At 33.2% G+C, this 23,985-nt stretch overlaps 1 long non-coding RNA gene and 2 pseudogenes across 3 annotated transcripts; all 3 read left to right on the forward strand.

Moving 5' to 3' along the window:
* The first annotated feature begins 2,840 nt into the window (after nucleotides 1-2,840).
* On the forward strand, nucleotides 2,841-5,699 carry LOC149495782 (uncharacterized; annotated as a pseudogene). Its single transcript, XR_016321376.1, has 5 exons — nucleotides 2,841-3,144; nucleotides 3,217-3,396; nucleotides 3,487-3,743; nucleotides 4,305-5,078; nucleotides 5,287-5,699. The product of XR_016321376.1 is annotated as an uncharacterized LOC149495782 (transcript).
* A 14,441-nt stretch (nucleotides 5,700-20,140) lies between these two features.
* LOC149495783 (uncharacterized) lies at nucleotides 20,141-21,788 on the forward strand (annotated as a pseudogene). Its single transcript, XR_016321377.1, has 4 exons — nucleotides 20,141-20,198; nucleotides 20,251-20,448; nucleotides 20,542-20,797; nucleotides 21,359-21,788. The product of XR_016321377.1 is annotated as an uncharacterized LOC149495783 (transcript).
* Nucleotides 21,789-22,070: 282 nt separating this feature from the next.
* LOC149495784 (uncharacterized) lies at nucleotides 22,071-23,543 on the forward strand. The gene is made up of 2 exons (XR_016321154.1): nucleotides 22,071-22,736; nucleotides 22,817-23,543. It is a non-coding gene; the product is annotated as an uncharacterized LOC149495784 (long non-coding RNA).
* Nucleotides 23,544-23,985: the final 442 nt, after the last annotated feature.

Genomic DNA, 23,985 nt, shown 5'->3' on the forward strand with positions numbered 1-23,985 from the left:
TTAGATTTTAAAACATAATATAGAATTATAAGTGCAGCGGAAAAATAGAGAACTTGTGTGAATAAATTATGGATTAGAACTTTCTCACAAAGTTTTATAAAAAGACTATGCAAAGTGCAGCTATTAATTAGAACTGCTTCACAATGTCTTATTCAATATTAGAACTTTTTTATGACAAAAAGATATTGTATTTAGAGCTTCCTCATAAAGTTTAGAGAATCATATAAGACTGTATGAGAGACAGTTATTGAAATTAGAACTGCTTCACAAAGCTTTAATCAAGTTTAGAAAACTGATTAGAAACCCAAGTAGTGAAATATACTGTAAATAGAGGAATAGTTTAGAACTTGGTATATTCACTTATCAGAATTCCAGAGTTCTAATATTCAGAGAAGATAAGACTTATTTCAGTTTTAGAACATCAAATCCATTAACAATCTTAGCATTTCTAAAATATAAACAGAAGTGTAAGTAAAGCAGTATCAAGCAAAACTTCAAAAATTAAAAAGATCAACACGGTGATTTATAGTGGTTCGGCACTAACTCGCCTACATTCATTCCCCAAGACTCATCTTGAGATCCTCAACTATGTTATCTCTTTTCAAGGGTAAGAGACAAACCAACAGTACAAGGCAATAGATCAACACCTAGATCTACCCTTTATCCCACTAGATTTTCCAAAGGTTCTAGTTAACCTTAACCCTTTCAGTTTTTGAGAGAGTACAGAAACTCAATTGAAGACATTAGAATCTCTCTCACGGAGAAGGTTGCTTGATAACCTCTTTCACAATAGCTTCTTACCTAAGCTATTACACAATTGTTTATCAAATAAAGACCTGTCTACTAAAGATTACAGAATCTTAATAGACAGACAGAAATGCAAATATAAGCATAAGAAAAACAGTTTTTCAGTTTAGAAAATCGTTTAGAACACAGAACTGTTTTTCAAAAGTAGTTATTATAAAAATTCTTTTCTCTTTTAAAGATAAAAACGTAAAGCATAAAGATGAAAAGAAAAAACGGGGGTAGAGAGTAAGTTTTGAGAGATAAAAGATGTGATCAATAGGTGAATACTCTTAAAACGAAAACTCTTTCTTCCATACATTTCAAAGAGTGAAAACTCCTTTTTATAGAGAGATATGTGATTCTCATTTTTTAGAAAGTGAATATTTCTTTTTGAAATCAGAATATTTGCTTTCCTTATTTAGAAGATACAAAAATCTTAGTTACCAAAAATTCGTTTTATCCTTTTGGTAAGAAAATAGAAAACGATCTCTGTTCCCTTAAACATAAAGATTTTCGAAAGCAATTTATTTGAGAAATATTTTTCGAAAAGATTCTACTTACTAAAACGAAAAATAAGATCTTCCTTCGTTTTAGGTAAGAGAATAAGTTAAAATTCTTAGATTTTCAAAGAGGATTTTCGAAAAAGAAAGCATACGGTTTATTACCAAAATCCTTAGAGACATAATTTCTTTAATTTTAGGTAATTGAATCATTTCGATTTCTTTTAAAAGGAATTTCGAAAACAACTTTTTGACGAGAAGATTTATTTTGAAGAATCTAATTTTCGAAAAATTTTTGATGAGAGAAAGATTAGTTTTTGTGCTTGTAGATGAATTTTCTCTGTATCCTACAATGAATCCTAAAAACCTAACCACTAGGGTCTTCGGATGTCTTCACACACTATGGATTTTGTAGGACATGCCTTGTTCATTTGTTACTTTTCATAAATATTCTGCATAAAACATTATTAGCACAAATAATATAATTTAAATTTATTTGTTTTGTTTTAATCATCAAAATTTCGAGATTTGAATTTGACTCTTGAGCCAACAGATTTTTCAAAAGAAGTGATTTTTTTATCATTAAACTTTTTTTTTTTGGTTATTTTTCAAATACAAGGATTTCTCTTTGTCTCTCCTCCCTTTTCCATTATGTTCCCTTTCTATTCATATATCACTCTCAACATAAAAAATCAACAAAGTGAATAAATTTATGAGTAACAGTGACTTTTAGATTGGGTAAAGTAGTTGTCAAAATTGTTCATTCACGTTACTCGGGTGCACATATTATTATTCTTAATAGATAAATATTTCAAGTTTGATAAATATAAAAATGCTTAGTTTTATGTCTTTAGTATCTATAAGTATAATTAAGTATTTGAATTTTTTTTAATTTTTTATGTTTTCTCACGAGCATCTTCACATTCATTTTGGCGTTTCAGGATTCGTGGCTTTCCTTTTCTGTGAATGTGACTTTCCTTTCTATAAATATTATTACAACGAATTGAACATATGTAAATAATATGTAAATATCCGCGGGCAAAGTGTGGAATTACGACTGGTATATATATAGATGTTTAATTATCTATATTTGTATATCTATTAAATTGTAGACTCTAAACTTGATGAAAGGGAAAAAAAAATGAAAAACATAATATAGAGGATACTTCAATTCAATATTTATCTGTGAAATTATTGTATAACAAGTAAATCCGTAAATGAATCATCCAATTAATTCTAAAATTTATTTATTCGAAGGGACTCAAAATCTTATTTCATGCAGCTGAGATAAGACTCTCATTCCAAGAGTCAATATTAGACTCTCTCATCTCGTCTTGTATGAACGGGGCGATACATCGCATTTAGATAAGTATTTCCCTCCAACAGTACTTCCATCACTAAAATTGAAAAGTGCAAAGCGAAGGACTGACAGAGGTCTCAGTGGTGGGACCCACGGATATTTGTTTTCTTTTGGCTAGCCCCTTCAACAAGCGGTAAAAAAATACAATAAAATAAATCAATAAATAAATAACATAGAACTGTGGATTAGTGAGTCATCATTCCTTTTCCTACAAGAAATAGAGAAGTAGCAGTGACTCTGGCGTGGAAGACTAATCGTCGTACAGTGCAGATAGTCAATCCAGTGTGTGAGTGAAAATGGAAACAAATTTCACACTTCACTGGAACTAGCTTTCCACTCCATTCCCCTACAGCTTCCTCCTCCACTGACCGCAACTTCCTTCTCTTTCATTCTTCATTCTTCTTCTGGTTGCTCGCTGGCTGCTATTTTAGCAACCGGAATGACTAATAACTCCCCCTCCCCCTCCCCCCTCCTCCTCCTCCTCCTCCTCCTCCTCCGGTGAGTGTATTTTTCATTTCTAGTTCTGTTGTTTTACTTTTTCCTGCTCTAAGTCCTTTTTGTTGTTCAAAGCCATGGCAAATGCACCGGTTTTATTTGCTCAAAACTTGCCGCTCGGATGGAGATTTGCCCCGACCGATCAACAACTGGTTGGTCATTACTTGAAGCGGAAGAGGCATGGTGATCCTATCGAAGGCTCCGACATCGTTGAGGTTATTAAATTCTGCAATTATAACCCTGGGGATCTTGCTGGTAAGTAGCTCGTCTCCAATCTTTGTCTCTTTCTTCTAATTTTTTTTTTTTTTTAATTATGAATTGAGAGGATGAAAAATGTGTGTATAGGTCTGTCCAAGAATAAATCCACCGATAAAGTATGGTTTTTCTTTTATCTTCGCGAGTACCGCAATAATAGTAGACTGACTAACCGAAAGGCGGGGAATGGATACTGGAAAATCACCGGTGATCCTCGCTCAGTCACTCAGGAAGGGAGTGATGAGGAGATAGGAACTAAGAGAATTTTGGTTTTCCATAATCCTGACGCGACTAACTGGGTCATGCACGAGTATGAGTACACTGCAGAACTCGACTCGCCTATTCAGGTAATTGCAACACTCTGTTTCATGAAATTAACTGCTTAAATCCTTATTCTTCAATGAAAATTGGCTCTTTGTTTCATAATCCAAGGCTCATTTCTTGCAGTACCATTGGGCCCAACAGAAAAAAACACAGGATAGAAACTTAATTATCCTGGCCATTGTTCAGGATAGTGAAAAGTATTTGTTTTTTTTATCCTCACGATCATGGACAGGCAAAACTTTTCTTGTCTTTACAACTCACGGGGAAAAGTTTCCTTCCCTCCCTTCTATATGGATTTATTTGTTCAAGTTTAATCAAACAATTTATAATAATTGCTTGAAAGAAATTGAAAATGGATTTTAATGTAGCCCCAATGGGAATCCATGCATTAATGTCAATTAGCTATACTGATTCCTCGAGGTTTTGGTTATATAACTCGATGAGCTATATCCCACTCATCAATTATGTTTCCTGTTTGCTCTGTTATTTCCTCCCAAGTTTTAGTGATACAGTGTTTAGAAATTCTGATTATACTGATTTGTAATGCGGAATATGGAATTTACAAACTGTTATATGCTTCTCAGGGTAACTATGTTCTTTGCAAATTGAAGGAGAAGCCAAATGAGAAGAAAAAAACAGTTAAGAGGTCGAAGAAAGAGGAACCAATTTGCAAGAAGCCAAGAGCACAAAAGAAGGCAAGAAAAGGCGAATCAGCTTCAGTTTCAGCTTCTGCTTCTGAAAATAAATATCGGAGGAGATCAGGGCTTATTCAGCCTATGGTGAAGGTGAACCTAGAAATAGCAACCATATAATTTCTGATTTGTCAAATCAAAATTCAAAAAAGATGGCTGCTATTGCAACCAATGACAAAGGTGAGGCAAGTAACGTAGAGGCTTTAGATTATGACAATCAAAGCCTATGTGAGGTTATTTCTATCTCAACCTGCAACACAGGTGAAACAAGCAGCTTAATAGCTTCTACTTTGGAGAATCAGAAATTTTCCCAGATGACTGACGTTTCATCCTATAAGGAGGGTGAAACGATACGCTTGATGGCATCTGATATAGAAAATTATAATCCAAACGAGATGACTGCTATGTCATCTTATAAGAACAGTAAACCAAGTTACACAACTTCTGGTTTACAAGATCTAAATTCATATGAGATAACTACTGTTTCATCAAATAACAAAGGTGAAGCAAGTCCCTGCATGACTAATGAAAATCAAAACTCAAATGAAATGGCCAAACAGTCATTTCCTTTTCAAAACCAAAACTCAAATGAAATGGCTAAAGAGTCATTTCCTTTTCAAATCAGAACTCAAATGAAATGCCCAATGAGTCATTTTATTTGCAAAATCAAATCATAACTCAAACGAAATGGTTAATGAAAATGAAAACTCAAACGAAATGGCTAAACAGTCATTCATTTTCAAATGAAAACTCAAACGAAATGGCCTAAGTCATTTCATTTTCAAAATGAAAACTCAAACGAAATGGCTAAAGAGTCATTTCCTTTTCAAAGCCAAAACTCAAATGAAAGGGCTAAAGAATCATTTATGAGAAGGCAAACCAACTTACCTTGATTCTTTGGATTTAAAGAATCAAAATCCTAGTAAGAGCAGCAACATATCAGCTTCTACAAAAGGTGTGTGGAGTTCGCTCTTGGAAACACCTTCCGATTTTGATAATCAAAATCAACCTGAGAAGACTGATGTGTCACCCCTCAAACATTATCCAAGTTCCTATATGGCTTATAATGCTGGAGAAAAATTTCAAGCAGCGCAAAGTCAGTATGAGGTTCCAGTTATTCCGAACCCCTTGATGAATTTTAATTCCCAAGAAGAAATGTTACAAAACCAATATAGCTCAATCTTTGAAGATGATATCTGGAAGAAGAAATGTTACCCCTTGATTGGCCCTGGACTTTTTCTGGAAGAGGAGAAAATACATTTTCTGAGGTGAGAAATGCTACATTTTTCATGATTTTGTTAATGCAAGGCATAAGAAGCAAACTTATAATCATGCGATGCTTTTTGCAGACAGATCTCCAGCGTGGGAAGACTGGCTAAAGCAGTATACAGCATAATATACTAGAACTGGAGACTTGGTATGATGTAGGTACGCCTAAAAAGGTGCCTTAAAATGCATCAGAAAGAAAGACTATTATAGTAGGAACCCAACACCTCTTGTATGGTTCCTTATATAGTATCCATGGTTATCTAGCTAGCCGTTGATTGCCTAATGATAGTGTCCAGTTAAGACTTGATTTCACACGTGCAGCATTAAACTTCAGGCTGCAATGCTTCATGATTCATAGTATGGTCTGTTTCCTCCTAAATCCGCAGCTATACATTTATAAAAATGTTATGCTTATTGAAACCGGTGCAACTCTTATTCCGGAGTTATGATTAGGCTATTGAAGCCTAAATAGCTTCCATGATGCGACTCTTATTCTGGGGTTATGATTAGGCTAGTGAAGCCTAAATAGCTTCCATGATGCGACTCTTATTCCGGAGTTATGATTAGGCTATGAAGCCTTGTATAGCTTCCATGATGCAACTCTTTTTCCAGAGTTATGATTATTGTACCTGTTGTATTATTGTTGAATGTGAAGCCTTGTATAGCTCCATGTATTAGTTCCTTCGCTTGCTTGTGAAGGTGTAAATTGTATGAAGAACTAACAGCTTATTGTATTGTCTGGGTATGTATCATTTTATCCTTATGTTGTAAAAATTGCGAATAAATAGTTCAGTTTTGAAGTCATGATTCAAGTTAGTTGTCTTTCTTAAATATTTTACAGACTTTGGGTTGCTAATGAATTAGGGTAGGTTTCAGAAATGTGAGTCTATGGTCGTTTGTTCTTTTTTTGGAGATTTATGGTGATTTTGTTGATGATAGTCAACAATGAATAGAATTTCGTTTGTGATCTTAAAATTTATCGTATAATAATTAAACCTGGAAGGTTTTCTAAAATAAAACCTATAAGTTAGTGAAATTTTAAATAAAAAGTTTCGCGATGCTTGGTAATAGATAATCTATGTCCTCTACAAGGATGGCAATATCTTAAATAATCATAATGGAATTTGATTCACATTCCCTTTTTTTTCAAGAAAAAAAGAAAAAAAAAGAAAATGTAAGCATGCCACAAACTATTTAACAACAGCTAAGTTTAAGTGCACAAATCAATCCCTAAAAGGATTGTTTCTTTTAGAAAACCATTACTCTAATTCATTAAATTTATAATAACTAATCAACACTAAAGTTATTTTTTCTCTTTTGATATTTAGGAGGGTCAATGAAGAGAAATAACATTGTACGTTCTAAAATAAGGGTGGCTCTCCTCTTTGAATAACATTCGTCAAATTACTGATTATTTCTGAAGGGAAGAAGACTAAACCAATCAGACCACACATGACAAGCAATTTTTTTTTTTTTTCAATCTAAATTTAAAATTATGATTTACAAAAGAATAATTTCACCATTAATATCAAACAAATTATAATAATCACTAAACTATCAATTAAACCCATTTTATAGAGATGAATTCTACAAAATCTTAAGATCTCCCAATAAAATTCTATGTTTTCACTATAAATAAAAAAGTTTATTTTTCTAGTAAAAGATAAATTTTATACTATAGACTTCAATATAAATCTTTATTTTACTGATAAATTCAAATTTTATTGAATTCAGAATTTACCCCCTTTGATTTATGGTTGTTACCATTTTTTGCAAGCACTCGTCTCCTAACTTAATTATATTGTAACTCTTTATCAACATCTTGTCAATTGCAAAAAGAATGGTGTAATTCGATTGAACAAGTACAATCACAACAAATTTCTTGAAATTGTGTAAAATAACTTATTCTAAAAGATTTGGAAATAATTTTGATTTTGCGGGTCCCGTATATGTATGGCACAATCCAAGAGGGGGGTGAATTAGGTTTTCTAAAAATATAAATTTTAGATTTAAAACAATATAATTCTAAGTGCAGCGAAAAAATAGAGAACTTGTGAGAATAATTATGGATTAGAACTTCCTCACAAAGTTCTATAAAAAGACTATGCAAAGTGCAACTATTAATTAGAACTGCTTCACAATGTCTTATTCAATATTAGAACTTCTTTATGACGAAAGCTATATTTAGAACTTCTCATAAAGTTTAGAAAATCATATAAGACTGTGAGAGACAGTTATTGAAATTAGAACTGCTTCACAAACTTTAATCAAGTTTAGAAAACTGATTAGAAACCCAAGTGGAAATATACTGTAAATAGAGAACAGTTTAGAACTTGGTATATTTACTTATCAGAATTCCAGAGTTCTAATATTCAGAGAAGATAAGACTTATTTCAGTTTTAGAACATCAAATCCATTAACAACTTAGCATTTCTAAAATATAAACAGAAGTGTAAGTAAAGCAGTATCAAGCAAAACTTCAAAATTAAAAAGATCAACACGTGATTTATAGTGGTTCGGCACTAACTCGCCTACATCCACTCCCCAAGACTCATCTTGAGATCCTCAACTATGTTATCTCTTTTCAAGGGTAAGAGACAAACCAACAGTACAAGGCAATAGATCAACACCTAGATCTTCCCTTTATCCACTAGATTTTCCAAAGGTTCTAGTTAACCTCAACCCTTTCTTTTTTCAGAGTACAGAAACTCAATTCAAGACATTAGAATCTCTCTCACGGAGAAGGTTGCTTGATAACCTCTTTCACAATAGCTTCTACCTAAGCTATTACACAATTGTTTATCAAATAAAAACCTTCTACTAAAGATTACAGAATCTAAATAGACAGACAGAAATGCAAATATAAGCACAGGAAAAACAGTTTTCTTAGAAAATCGTTTAGAACACAGAACTGTTTTTCAAAAGTAGTTATATAAAATTCTTTTCTCTTTAAAGATAAAAAACGTAAGTATAAAGATGAAAAGAAAAATGGGGGTAGAGGTAAGTTTTGAGAGATAAAAGATGTGATCAATAGGTGAATACTCTTAAAACGAAAACTCTTTCTTCCACACATTCAAAGAGTGAAAACTTTTTATAGAGAGATTTGTGACTCTCGTTTTTAGAAAGTGGATATTTCTTTTGAAATCAGAATATTTGCTTTCCTTATTTAGAAGATAAAATCTTAGTTACCAAAAATTTGTTTTATCCTTTTTAAGAAAATAGGAACGATCTTCTTTCCTTAACATAAAGATTTTCGAAAGCAATTTATTTGAGAAATATTTTTCGAAAAGATTCTACTTACTAAAACGAAAAATAAGATCTTCCTTCGTTTTAGGTAAGAGAATAAATTAAAATTCTTTAGATCTTCAAAGAGGATTTCCGAAAAAGAAAGCATACGATTTATTACCAAAATCGTTAGAGACATAATCTCTTTAATTTTAGGTAATTGAATCATTTCATTTCTTTTAAAGGAATTTCGAAAACAACTTTGACGAAAGATTTATTTTGAAGAATCTAATTTTCGAAAAATATTTTGATGAGAGAAAGATTAGTTTTTGTGTTATAGATGAATTTTCTCTCTATCCTACAATGATCCTAAAGACCTAACCACTAGGGTCTTCGGATTCTTCACACACTATGGATTTTGTAGGACTTGCCTTGTTCGTTTTTTCTTCCATAAATTCTGCATAAAATATATTAGCACAAATAATATAATTTAAATTTATTTGTTTTGTTTTAATCATCAAAATTCGAGATTAGAATTTGACCCTTGAGCCAACAATCTCCCCCTTTTTGATGATGACAAAACCAATAAATTTAGCAAACATAAAACGTGCTCCCCCTAAATTTTATGCATATAAGTTCTAAGCATGCCAAATGATCTTAATATGAAGCGAATTTAGAACATGTATTTGCTCCCCTGAATAGATGCAATAAAACTATTTGTGAATTAGAGCTAGGGAGACATTTTAGAAACTGATTTTAGAACTAGCAAAGATAGACAAGATATTCTAAGTTCTAATAATCAGAGCATATGGTCAGAGCAAAAGAATAGAAACTGATATTAGAATAGAACAAAATATCTTAAGTCCAACCTGTAGAGCAGACGTTAGAATAAGAATCTAAGTTCTAAAACACTCAGTTCATCATATAAAATATATAGCTCGCCAAAATAGAATATAGACAACACATATTAGAAAATAGTAAACACTAGATATAAACATAGAAAATAAACTAAGATATAAGTTTGGTCACCACATAGCAGAGTACGTACCAAAATATCACCAAAATCCAAAATATCCTGTTCTCCCCCTTTTTGTCATCATACAAAAGGGTTAGAAAAGATCAGATAATAAAAGAAAATTAAACAGAATTTAAAGATATATCCTACAAAAAAAAAAAATGTTCATAACACAGAAATCAGAGAGGCTTGGGATCAGTTCTAAGTCTCTTAGAACTTCTTAGATTCTGAGCAGGAGCGTTTCAGAAGAGCTTTCTGGCCGTTTAGAAGAAGGGTGCAATGGAGGCTTTCTTCCATGAGTCTATGTTTACCCGCAGTGTGCTTGACTTTCTTTGGTTTCTCTGAGGTAGGAGTGTAGGGTGTTCCTTTAACTTTCAGAGTAGCTAATTCCTTTCATTACATCTTTCATTCTTTCCAAGGACTCAATGAGAGACTGATTTGTTCAATCACAGTCTTGCAATGCTTTATCCTCATCGAGTCCTTATTATGCTCTTCTATAGCTCTCTTTCCATTCTTCCTAGCATAGCTTCCCTACTCCTTTGAGCTGATAAGAACTCAGATTCTTTTTCTGTTTTGACCTCAGTTGACTTTTCTTCATCACTTAATTCCAGTTTTCTTCTCAGCATCACTGATTCTTCTTCTACTTTCTTTCCTTTTTCAACTTTCCAGACTCCTTTTTCTCTTCTGTTTCTTCTCTTTTTCTGATTCTGCTTCCTTCTCAGCTTTTTCTCTTTTTCTGTCTCTTCCTTCTTTTCTCTTCTAATTTCTTTTCTTCTTCTCTTTTTCCTCTATCTTTTCTTCCTTCTCTGTTTCTCCTATTTAGCTTTTCCTTTCTCTTCTTTCTTCTTCTTTTTCTCAGCCTCTTCTTTTCCTTTCTTTTCTTTTCAACTTCTTCTTTTTCTCTTTCTTTCTCAGCTTCTTCTTTTCTTTCTCTTCTCTCTTTTCTCTCTTCACCTTCTTCATCTTTCATTTTTAATGACCCATGTCTAGCTTTGAAACATTATAGCCATCACTTCCTTTAAATCAACATCAAAATTCAAACACTGGTGTAAGTACCATTCCATAGGGCAGTTTTTAGGGTTATTCTGCATTTTGTCAAAGATGTATGACATAGGTTGAAGGTTTCTTCTCAACTATGTGCCACATAATGCACAACTCAACCTGATTCACATATGTAAGTGAAGCACTTTGGGATAAATATAATGCACAATCAGTTTGTATAGCCATTTCATGCTATCTGTCAAATTTGAACATTCAATAGTGCCCTGTTTGTCTGCAGAACCCCTTTTACAATTTTCTTCACAAATTCTTCCTTTTTGTACTCACTAACCCTAGAAATATCCTTAATCTTCGTTACCCTAGACCCAGTTTGGCAAATCAAAAATCTTGCTCAAGTCAGCGTAAGACAACGCTTTGATTCACCCTTAAGCTTTACAGAAATCGACTCTGTTCCACTAACCTTAAGAGAACCGTAGAACTCTTTGACTAAACTCTCATAACACAGTCTTTTAATGACAGAAAACTCATCCATCCTTGAAACTCAAAGAGTTCCTTGAAATCAAACTCATTACTACCAAAAAATTTCCATCAATGACATACGAACGCATGAGAGGATATGGTGAGAGGACAGATTTACCTTTGTCGCGAGCCCTAGCTACTTGTTTCTTTGAAGTAGCAGTTTTGTTTTTCCTTCCTTTGGTTCCTCATCTGGCTTTTTCTGTTTTGACTCCTTTTGCTCATATTTCTTTGAAGCCTTTTTAGGAGTTGAGTTCTTGCTCAGTTAAGGAATCGATGAGGAGGTGGAACTTGATTCGGCCATTGTTGAGATTTTTGATACAAAGAACTTAGGGTTTTGTTAGCAAGAGAGCGAGAGAAAGAATATGAGCAGTTTAGAGAGACAAGAACATTAAGTCGGAAAAAAAAAAAGAAAATAGTTTTTAGAAATTCAAAATGACAAAAAAATAAAAAAAAAAAATAAAAAACGCCAAAACTAAGGATACGAAACATAATAAAAAACACACATAATAAATTAACTGTTTTGGATTTGGTCTAAAGCAAGATTCTGATAGTGACATTAGAAAGTCATATCAGAGCAATATGCGTTTCTTTTAGACAAAAACGTTTTTCACACATGAAAAAAAATTAGAACATAGCAGGTCTTTCATTTTCGAATATAGAAAGCAGTTTAGAACATACTTACAGAGTTCTAAAGTTATGAGTTTAGAACTAACATACCAAGTTCTCTTCTAATTGAGCAGAATTGACTTTCATTCAAAGGTTTTGTAAAGATATCTGCCAATTGCTTTTCTGTGGGAATGAACTCAATTACTATATCACCTTTTTGTGCATGATCACGTATGAAGTGATGCCTGAGTTCTATGTGCTTGGTTCTAGAATGCTGAACTGGATTTTTAGATAAATTGATGGCGCTTATGTTATCACACTTGATTGGCACTCTTTCTAATTTTAGTTCATAGTCTGCCAACTGTTGTTTGATCCATAGAACTTGTGCAACACAACTTCCAGCAACAACATATTCCGCTTCTCAGTAGAAAGAGCAACAGATGTCTGTTTCTTGCTAAACCATGATACAAGGGCGCTGCCTAGAAATTGACAAGTCCAGACGTGCTTTTTCTATCTATTCTGCTTCCTGCAAAATCAGAATCACTATACCCAACAAGATCAAATGTATCACCTTTAGAATACCACAGACCCAGATTAGAAGTTCCACAAAGATATCTTAATATTCTTTTTACAGCAATTAAATGAGATTCTTTGGGACACGATTGAAATCTAGCACATAGACAAACACTAAAGTGTATGTCTGGTCTGCTTGCCGTTAGATATAGTAAAGAACCAATCATACTTCTAAACAATTTATCCACATCCTTACCTTTTTCATCTTTTTCTAATTTTGAGGATGGACTCATTGGTGTACTACATACCTTGGCATTTTCCATTTTGAATCGTTTCAACAATTCTAGTATATTTTTCTTGATTATGAAAATTCCATTTCACATTGTTTGATTTGAAGTCCAAGGAAGAAGTTTAATTCTCCCATCATACTCATTTCGAACTCACCCTGCATAATCTTAGAAAATTCCTTACAAAGAATTAGTAGATCCAAAGATTATGTCATCAACATAAATTTGTACAACTAGAATGTCATGTGCTTTATTTTTGATAAATAGTGTTGTATCAACCTTTCCTCTTGAAAAACCATTTTCCAATAGAAACTTACTCAATCTTTCATACCAAGCTCTAGGAGCTTGCTTCAAACCATAAAGAGCTTTAGTAAGTTTGTAAACATGATTAGGTTTATCAAAAATTTCAAAACCAGGAGGTTGTTCTACATACACTTCTTCATTTAGAAAACCATTTAGGAAAGCACTTTTCACATCCATTTGATATAACATGAAGTTTTTAAAACATACAAATGCACAAAGCATTCTAATGGCCTCAAGTCTAGCAACCGGGGCAAAGGTCTCATCAAAATTGATGCCTTCCTCTTGGTTGTACCCTTGAGCCACTAATCTTGCTTTATTTCTCACAACGTTGCCTTGTTCATCAAGCTTATTTCTAAACACCCATTTTGTTCCAATAATAGAATGGTTTTAGGTCTAGAAACAAGTTTCCAAACTTGGGTTTATCTTAAATTGATTTAGCTCTTCTTGCTTAGCAAGAATCCAACTTTCATCATTTTGAGCATCTTCTAAACTTTTAGGTTCTAATTGAGAAACGAAAGCAACATTACCAAAATATCTTCTAAGTTGAGCTCTAGTTATCATCCTTTCTGAGGGATTATCCATAATGTCTTCTTGGGGATGATACTTATGAAATCGTCATTCTTTTGGTAATTGAGAATCTTCATTTTCTCTTTCTATCATTTGACTTTCAACTATATTCTGATCTTCATGTTCAACTTCTGGTTCAGCCTAATTATCAGTGTTCTGCTCACTTTCTGGCTGTTCTAGTTGTTCTGATTGTTCATTCTGCTTTTCATGATTGGAATCTACAACATCGTCACTTTCTAATGTTCTAGATGTAGAGTCAGATTCATCAAACACAACATGAATAGATTCTTCTACAACTAGAATCTTTTTATTAAATACTCTATATGCTTTACTATTACTAGAATATCCTAGAAAAAATACCTTCATAAGATTTAGTATCAAATTTAGCAAGAAGATTTTCTTGTTATTTAGAATAAAGCATTTGCACCAAAAATGTGAAAATAACCAATATTTGGTTTTCTACCTTTGTAGAGCTCATATGGAGTCTTTTGAGTTTAGATCTTACCAAGCCCTGTTTAGAATGTAAACAAGCAGTGTTAACTGCTTCTGCCTAGAAATACTTTGGTAGTTTAGAATCACTTAGCATGGTTCTGGCCATTTTTGAAGTGTTCTATTCTTGTGTTCCACTACTCCATTTTGTTGAGGTGTTCTAGGTGCTGAGAAGTTATGGAAAATTCCTGACTCCTTGCAAAAAAAGCGTCGAATTTCTGATTTTCAAATTCTCCTCGATGATCACTTCTAATTGCTGAGATGTTGTATCCTTTCTTATTTTGTATTCTCTTGCAAAGATGAATAAACATGTCATATGACTCAATCCCTATTTCTAAGGAAGAGTGTCCAGGTGAATCCAGAGTAATCATCTACAATAACAAGTGCATAGAATTTTCCTCCAAGACTAGAAGGAGTAATTGGACCGAATAGATCAAGGGTGTAGCAATTCTAAAGGTCTAGAAGTAGAAACCATGCCCTTGGATTTAAAGATGTTCTGGTTTGTTTGCCCATTTGACAAGCATCACAAATGTGATCTTTTTCGAATTTCAACTTTGGCAAACCTCGAATCAAATCTTTCTTAGACAGTTTAGAAATAAGGTGGATGCTTGCATGTCCAAGTCTTCTATGCCATAACCAACTAGAATTATCAACAAAAACTAAACATATATCCTGGTTATGCATATCAAAGAGATCTGTCAGGTATATATTTCCAAACCTTTTTCCAACAAATAAGGGTTTTATTATCATGCATGTTCTGAACTTCACAATAAGAAGGTTTAAAAGATCACTCTTCTATTTTTATCACAAATCTGACTAACACTTAATAAGTTATAATGTAATCCTTCTACTAAGCATACATCTTCTATTGAAGGATTATAACCTACCACACCAATACCAACGATTTTACTTTTGCTTTGTCTCCAAAGCTTACTGTACCTCCCTTTTTCTTTTCTAATATGGTGAACTTCTTTCTATCACCAGTCATATGCCTAGAGCAAAGCGCTGTCCATGTACCACATTTCTGTTTTCAGCTCACTCCTTAGGTACACCTGAAAAGATCAAGCAGATTTAGGTACCCAACTCATATTGGGTCCTGGAGGGTTAGTGGTAACAGGTGCATTTAGCTTACTATGATTTTTCTTTCTGTTGAAACTTTGATATTCTACAGTCACAACATTAGAAACTACATTTTTCTTATTAGAAACACAATTCAGTTTAGAAATGCTATCATAGCTAGAACTTGTCTTTTCTTTAGAAAGTGATTCTGAAATTGATTTTAGAATTCTAATCTCAGTTTTTAAAGATTCATTTTCAGAATTCAGATTTTACATTTTTCTTCAAGATGTGTCAGATTTTCAGAAAATCTATTATTACAATCTTTAATATCTTTGATTTCTGTGATAAGATCTTTGCATGTAACTTCTTGATAAAAAAGCATCTTTTAAATGATTACTTTCAGATTTTAATTTTCTGAAATCTTCTTTAGAACTTTATGCTTTCTAACAAGCTTTCAAACTCATTGCAAAGATTATTGTAAGTATCTAGAAGATCATTTTCTGATTCAGGTTCAGAAATACTTACAGTGCTTTCTTCATGCTTCTGGATCGTTGCATTTGTTTCGTTGATTTCAGCTTTCTGTGTTGAAGTTAGAGTGCTAATTTCTTTGGAGTTAGAATCGATAGTAGCCATTAAACATATATTAGCTATTTCTTCTTGATCACTGTGGCTTCAGATTAGAATTATCTGAATCACTCCAAACAGCTACGAAAGCCTGCTTCAGCTTCTCTTTCGTTGGCTTCTTTTTCAATTTAGGACAATTTAGGCTTGATATGTCCGGGTTTGTTGCATTCATAATAAACCACTTCAGAAGGTTCTTTCTTAGGTAAGTTACCATTTTTGGGTGGAAAGTTCTTTTTGATAAACTTTTTCTGTGGCCTTCCACTCTTTCTATAGAACTTTTTGAATCTTTTAGCAACGAGTGCTAAATCATCACTATCAAGATCGGAAGAACTTTCTTCACTAGAAACTACTTTCAAAGCCAGTCCTTTCTTTTTCTTATCTTCTATAGTCAAAGAAGATTTCATTTCTTTTGAAACAAGAGCTCCTCAAAGATAATCATAACTGACGGGAGTCTCTTTGTAATTCATGACAGTTCCTATAGAATCCCATTTTTTAGGTAGAATTCTAACAATTTTCTTAACAAGCTCATCTTCTGAAATTTCCTTACCGAGAGTTCTCAAAGGATTAACTATATTAGTAAATCTAGAGTTTAACTCTGCAATAGTTTCTCATTCCTTCATACTAAACATTTCATATTCTCTCCAAAGGATATTTATTCTAGATTCCTTTACTCTATCTGTACCCTCATAGGTAACTTTAAGTTTTTCCCATACTTCTGTCGTAGATTTACATCCAGACACTTTGTTGTATTCTGTTGCGTCTAAAGCACAATGAAGAATATTGATAGCTTTTGCATTTATAGCAATATCAGTCCAATCGGCATCTGTATATTCTTCTTCTGTTTTTCTAATACTCTCATTTTCTATAATTTTCATGGGAATACGAGGACCAGTAATAACATTCCTCCAGCAGTTTATATCGACTGATTTCATGAAATTTTCCATTCTAGTTTTCCAATAAGAGTAATTAGAATCATTGAACAAGGGAGGTCTAGAAACTGATTGACCTTCTAACGAAGTAAGAGGAAGTGAGGTTGCCATGGGATCTTATCTCTTAAGCGGTTAAGCTTCGGTAAGTCAAGAGCCAAAGCCCTGATACCAGATTGTAGGTCCCGTATATGTATGGTACAACCCAAGAGGGGGGGTGAATTGGGTTTTCTAAAAATATAAATTTTAGATTTTAAAACATAATATAGAATTATAAGTGCAGCGGAAAAATAGAGAACTTGTGTGAATAAATTATGGATTAGAACTTTCTCACAAAGTTTTATAAAAAGACTATGCAAAGTGCAGCTATTAATTAGAACTGCTTCACAATGTCTTATTCAATATTAGAACTTTTTTATGACAAAAAGATATTGTATTTAGAGCTTCCTCATAAAGTTTAGAGAATCATATAAGACTGTATGAGAGACAGTTATTGAAATTAGAACTGCTTCACAAAGCTTTAATCAAGTTTAGAAAACTGATTAGAAACCCAAGTAGTGAAATATACTGTAAATAGAGGAATAGTTTAGAACTTGGTATATTCACTTATCAGAATTCCAGAGTTCTAATATTCAGAGAAGATAAGACTTATTTCAGTTTTAGAACATCAAATCCATTAACAATCTTAGCATTTCTAAAATATAAACAGAAGTGTAAGTAAAGCAGTATCAAGCAAAACTTCAAAAATTAAAAAGATCAACACGGTGATTTATAGTGGTTCGGCACTAACTCGCCTACATTCATTCCCCAAGACTCATCTTGAGATCCTCAACTATGTTATCTCTTTTCAAGGGTAAGAGACAAACCAACAGTACAAGGCAATAGATCAACACCTAGATCTACCCTTTATCCCACTAGATTTTCCAAAGGTTCTAGTTAACCTTAACCCTTTCAGTTTTTGAGAGAGTACAGAAACTCAATTGAAGACATTAGAATCTCTCTCACGGAGAAGGTTGCTTGATAACCTCTTTCACAATAGCTTCTTACCTAAGCTATTACACAATTGTTTATCAAATAAAGACCTGTCTACTAAAGATTACAGAATCTTAATAGACAGACAGAAATGCAAATATAAGCATAAGAAAAACAGTTTTTCAGTTTAGAAAATCGTTTAGAACACAGAACTGTTTTTCAAAAGTAGTTATTATAAAAATTCTTTTCTCTTTTAAAGATAAAAACGTAAAGCATAAAGATGAAAAGAAAAAACGGGGGTAGAGAGTAAGTTTTGAGAGATAAAAGATGTGATCAATAGGTGAATACTCTTAAAACGAAAACTCTTTCTTCCATACATTTCAAAGAGTGAAAACTCCTTTTATAGAGAGATATGTGATTCTCATTTTTTAGAAAGTGAATATTTCTTTTTGAAATCAGAATATTTGCTTTCCTTATTTAGAAGATACAAAAATCTTAGTTACCAAAAATTCGTTTATCCTTTTGGTAAGAAAATAGAAAACGATCTCTGTTCCCTTAAACATAAAGATTTTCGAAAGCAATTTATTTGAGAAATATTTTTCGAAAAGATTCTACTTACTAAAACGAAAAATAAGATCTTCCTTCGTTTTAGGTAAGAGAATAAGTTAAAATTCTTAGATTTTCAAAGAGGATTTTCGAAAAAGAAAGCATACGGTTTATTACCAAAATCCTTAGAGACATAATTTCTTTAATTTTAGGTAATTGAATCATTTCGATTTCTTTTAAAAGGAATTTCGAAAACAACTTTTTGACGAGAAGATTTATTTTGAAGAATCTAATTTTCGAAAAATTTTTGATGAGAGAAAGATTAGTTTTTGTGCTTGTAGATGAATTTCTCTGTATCCTACAATGAATCCTAAAAACCTAACCACTAGGGTCTTCGGATGTCTTCACACACTATGGATTTTGTAGGACATGCCTTGTTCATTTGTTACTTTTCATAAATATTCTGCATAAAACATTATTAGCACAAATAATATAATTTAAATTTATTTGTTTTGTTTTAATCATCAAAATTTCGAGATTTGAATTTGACTCTTGAGCCAACAGATTTTTCAAAAGAAGTGATTTTTTTATCATTAAACTTTTTTTTTTGGTTATTTTTCAAATACAAGGATTTCTCTTTGTCTCTCCTCCCTTTTCCATTATGTTCCCTTTCTATTCATATATCACTCTCAACATAAAAAATCAACAAAGTGAATAAATTTATGAGTAACAGTGACTTTTAGATTGGGTAAAGTAGTTGTCAAAATTGTTCATTCACGTTACTCGGGTGCACATATTATTATTCTTAATAGATAAATATTTCAAGTTTGATAAATATAAAAATGCTTAGTTTTATGTCTTTAGTATCTATAAGTATAATTAAGTATTGAATTTTTTTTAATTTTTTATGTTTTCCTCACGAGCATCTTCACATTCATTTTGGCGTTTCAGGATTCGTGGCTTTCCTTTTCTGTGAATGTGACTTTCCTTTCTATAAATATTATTACAACGAATTGAACATATGTAAATAATATGTAAATATCCGCGGGCAAAGTGTGGAATTACGACTGGTATATATATAGATGTTTAATTATCTATATTTGTATATCTATTAAATTGTAGACTCTAAACTTGATGAAAGGGAAAAAAAAAATGAAAAACATAATATAGAGGATACTTCAATTCAATATTTATCTGTGAAATTATTGTATAACAAGTAAATCCGTAAATGAATCATCCAATTAATTCTAAAATTTATTTATTCGAAGGGACTCAAAATCTTATTTCATGCAGCTGAGATAAGACTCTCATTCCAAGAGTCAATATTAGACTCTCTCATCTCGTCTTGTATGAACGGGGCGATACATCGCATTTAGATAAGTATTTCCCTCCAACAGTACTTCCATCACTAAAATTGAAAAGTGCAAAGCGAAGGACTGACAGAGGTCTCAGTGGTGGGACCCACGGATATTTGTTTTCTTTTGGCTAGCCCCTTCAACAAGCGGTAAAAAAATACAATAAAATAAATCAATAAATAAATAACATAGAACTGTGGATTAGTGAGTCATCATTCCTTTTCCTACAAGAATAGAGAAGTAGCAGTGACTCTGGCGTGGAAGACTAATCGTCGTACAGTGCAGATAGTCAATCCAGTGTGTGAGTGAAAATGGAAACAAATTTCACACTTCACTGGAACTAGCTTTCCACTCCATTCCCCTACAGCTTCCTCCTCCACTGACCGCAACTTCCTTCTCTTTCATTCTTCATTCTTCTTCTGGTTGCTCGCTGGCTGCTATTTTAGCAACCGGAATGACTAATAACTCCCCCTCCCCCTCCCCCTCCTCCTCCTCCTCCTCCTCCTCCTCCGGTGAGTGTATTTTCATTTCTAGTTCTGTTGTTTTACTTTTTCCTGCTCTAAGTCCTTTTTGTTGTTCAAAGCCATGGCAAATGCACCGGTTTATTTGCTCAAAACTTGCCGCTCGGATGGAGATTTGCCCCGACCGATCAACAACTGGTTGGTCATTACTTGAAGCGGAAGAGGCATGGTGATCCTATCGAAGGCTCCGACATCGTTGAGGTTATTAAATTCTGCAATTATAACCCTGGGGATCTTGCTGGTAAGTAGCTCGTCTCCAATCTTTGTCTCTTTCTTCTAATTTTTTTTTTTTTTTTTTAATTATGAATTGAGAGGATGAAAAATGTGTGTATAGGTCTGTCCAAGAATAAATCCACCGATAAAGTATGGTTTTCTTTTATCTTCGCGAGTACCGCAATAATAGTAGACTGACTAACCGAAAGGCGGGGAATGGATACTGGAAAATCACCGGTGATCCTCGCTCAGTCACTCAGGAAGGGAGTGATGAGGAGATAGGAACTAAGAGAATTTTGGTTTTCCATAATCCTGACGCGACTAACTGGGTCATGCACGAGTATGAGTACACTGCAGAACTCGACTCGCCTATTCAGGTAATTGCAACACTCTGTTTCATGAAATTAACTGCTTAAATCCTTATTCTTCAATGAAAATTGGCTCTTTGTTTCATAATCCAAGGCTCATTTCTTTGCAGTACCATTGGGCCCAACAGAAAAAAACACAGGATAGAAACTTAATTATCCTGGCCATTGTTCAGGATAGTGAAAAGTATTTGTTTTTTTTATCCTCACGATCATGGACAGGCAAAACTTTTCTTGTCTTTACAACTCACGGGGAAAAGTTCCTTCCCTCCCTTCTATATGGATTTATTTGTTCAAGTTTAATCAAACAATTTATAATAATTGCTTGAAAGAAATTGAAAATGGATTTTAATGTAGCCCCAATGGGAATCCATGCATTAATGTCAATTAGCTATACTGATTCCTCGAGGTTTTGGTTATATAACTCGATGAGCTATATCCCACTCATCAATTATGTTTCCTGTTTGCTCTGTTATTTCCTCCCAAGTTTTAGTGATACAGTGTTTAGAAATTCTGATTATACTGATTTGTAATGCGGAATATGGAATTTACAAACTGTTATATGCTTCTCAGGGTAACTATGTTCTTTGCAAATTGAAGGAGAAGCCAAATGAGAAGAAAAAAAACAGTTAAGAGGTCGAAGAAAGAGGAACCAATTTGCAAGAAGCCAAGAGCACAAAAGAAGGCAAGAAAAGGCGAATCAGCTTCAGTTTCAGCTTCTGCTTCTGAAAATAAAATATCGGAGGAGATCAGGGCTTATTCAGCCTATGGTGAAGGTGAACCTAGAAATAGCAACCATATAATTTCTGATTTGTCAAATCAAAATTCAAAAAAGATGGCTGCTATTGCAACCAATGACAAAGGTGAGGCAAGTAACGTAGAGGCTTTAGATTATGACAATCAAAGCCTATGTGAGGTTATTTCTATCTCAACCTGCAACACAGGTGAAACAAGCAGCTTAATAGCTTCTACTTTGGGAATCAGAAATTTTCCAGATGACTGACGTTTCATCCTATAAGGAGGGTGAAACGATACGCTTGATGGCATCTGATATAGAAAATTATAATCCAAACGAGATGACTGCTATGTCATCTTATAAGAACAGTAAACCAAGTTACACAACTTCTGGTTTACAAGATCTAAATTCATATGAGATAACTACTGTTTCATCAAATAACAAAGGTGAAGCAAGTCCCTGCATGACTAATGAAAATCAAAACTCAATGAAATGGCCAACAGTCATTTCCTTTTCAAAACCAAAACTCAAATGAAATGGCTAAGAGTCATTTCCTTTTCAAAATCAGAACTCAAATGAAATGCCCAATGAGTCATTTTATTTGCAAAATCAAAATCATAACTCAAACGAAATGGTTAATGAAAATGAAAACTCAAACGAAATGGCTAAACAGTCATTTCATTTTCAAAATGAAAACTCAAACGAAATGGCTAAGTCATTTCATTTCAAAATGAAAACTCAAACGAAATGGCTAAAGAGTCATTTCCTTTTCAAAGCCAAAACTCAAATGAAATGGCTAAAGAATCATTTTATGAGAAAGGCAAACCAACTTACCTTGATTCTTTGGATTTAAAGAATCAAAATCCTAGTAAGAGCAGCAACATATCAGCTTCTACAAAAGGTGTGTGGAGTTCGCTCTTGGAAACACCTTCCGATTTTGATAATCAAAATCAACCTGAGAAGACTGATGTGTCACCCCTCAAACATTATCCAAGTTCCTATATGGCTTATAATGCTGGAGAAAAATTTCAAGCAGCGCAAAGTCAGTATGAGGTTCCAGTTATTCCGAACCCCTTGATGAATTTTAATTCCCAAGAAGAAATGTTACAAAACCAATATAGCTCAATCTTTGAAGATGATTATCTGGAAGAAGAAATGTTACCCCCTTGATTGGCCCTGGACTTTTCTGGAAGAGGAGAAAATACATTTTCTGAGGTGAGAAATGCTTACATTTTTCATGATTTTGTTAATGCAAGGCATAGAAGCAACTTATAATCATGCGATGCTTTTTGCAGACAGATCTCCAGCTGTGGGAAGACTGGCTAAAGCAGTATACAGCATAATATACTAGAACTGGAGACTTGGTATGATGTAGGTACGCCTAAAAAGGTGCCTTAAAATGCATCAGAAAGAAAGACTATTATAGTAGGAACCCAACACCTCTTGTATGGTTCCTTATATAGTATCCATGGTTTATCTAGCTAGCCGTTGATTGCCTAATGATAGTGTCCAGTTAAGACTTGATTTCACACGTGCAGCATTAAACTTCAGGCTGCAATGCTTCATGATTCATAGTATGGTCCTGTTTCCTCCTAAATCCGCAGCTATACATTTATAAAAATGTTATGCTTATTGAAACCGGTGCAACTCTTATTCCGGAGTTATGATTAGGCTATTGAAGCCTAAATAGCTTCCATGATGCGACTCTTATTCTGGGGTTATGATTAGCTAGTGAAGCCTAAATAGCTTCCATGATGCGACTCTTATTCCGGAGTTATGATTAGGCTATGAAGCCTTGTATAGCTTCCATGATGCAACTCTTTTTCCAGAGTTATGATTATGTACCCTGTTGTAATTATTGTTGAATGTGAAGCCTTGTATAGCTTCCATGTATTAGTTCCTTCGCTTGCTTGTGAAGGTGTAATTGTATGAAGAACTAACAGCTTATTGTATTGTCTGGGTATGTATCATTTTATCCTTATGTTGTAAAAATTGCGAATAAATAGTTCAGTTTTGAAGTCATGATTCAAGTTAGTGTCTTTCTTAAATATAATTTACAGACTTTGGGTTGCTAATGAATTAGGGTAGGTTTCAGAAATGTGGTGAGTCTATGGTCGTTTGTTCTTTTGTTTATGGAGATTTATGGTGATTTTGTTGATGATAGTCAACAATGAATAGAATTTCGTTTGTGATCTTAAAATTTATCGTATAATAATTAAACCTGGAAGGTTTTCTAAAATAAAACCTATAAGTTAGTGAAATTTTAAATAAAAAGTTTCGCGATGCTTGGTAATAGATAATCTATGTCCTCTACAAGGATGGCAATATCTTAAATAATATCATAATGGAATTTGATTCACATTCCCTTTTTTTTCAAGAAAAAAGAAAAAAAAAGAAAATGTAAGCATGCCACAAACTATTTAACAACAGCTAAGTTTAAGTGCACAAATCAATCCCTAAAAGG

This window comes from Jatropha curcas, chromosome 6, assembly GCF_041381405.1.
Source record: "Jatropha curcas cultivar XTBG-Jc1 chromosome 6, XTBG_Jcur_1.0, whole genome shotgun sequence".
NCBI lineage: Eukaryota > Viridiplantae > Streptophyta > Magnoliopsida > Malpighiales > Euphorbiaceae > Jatropha > Jatropha curcas.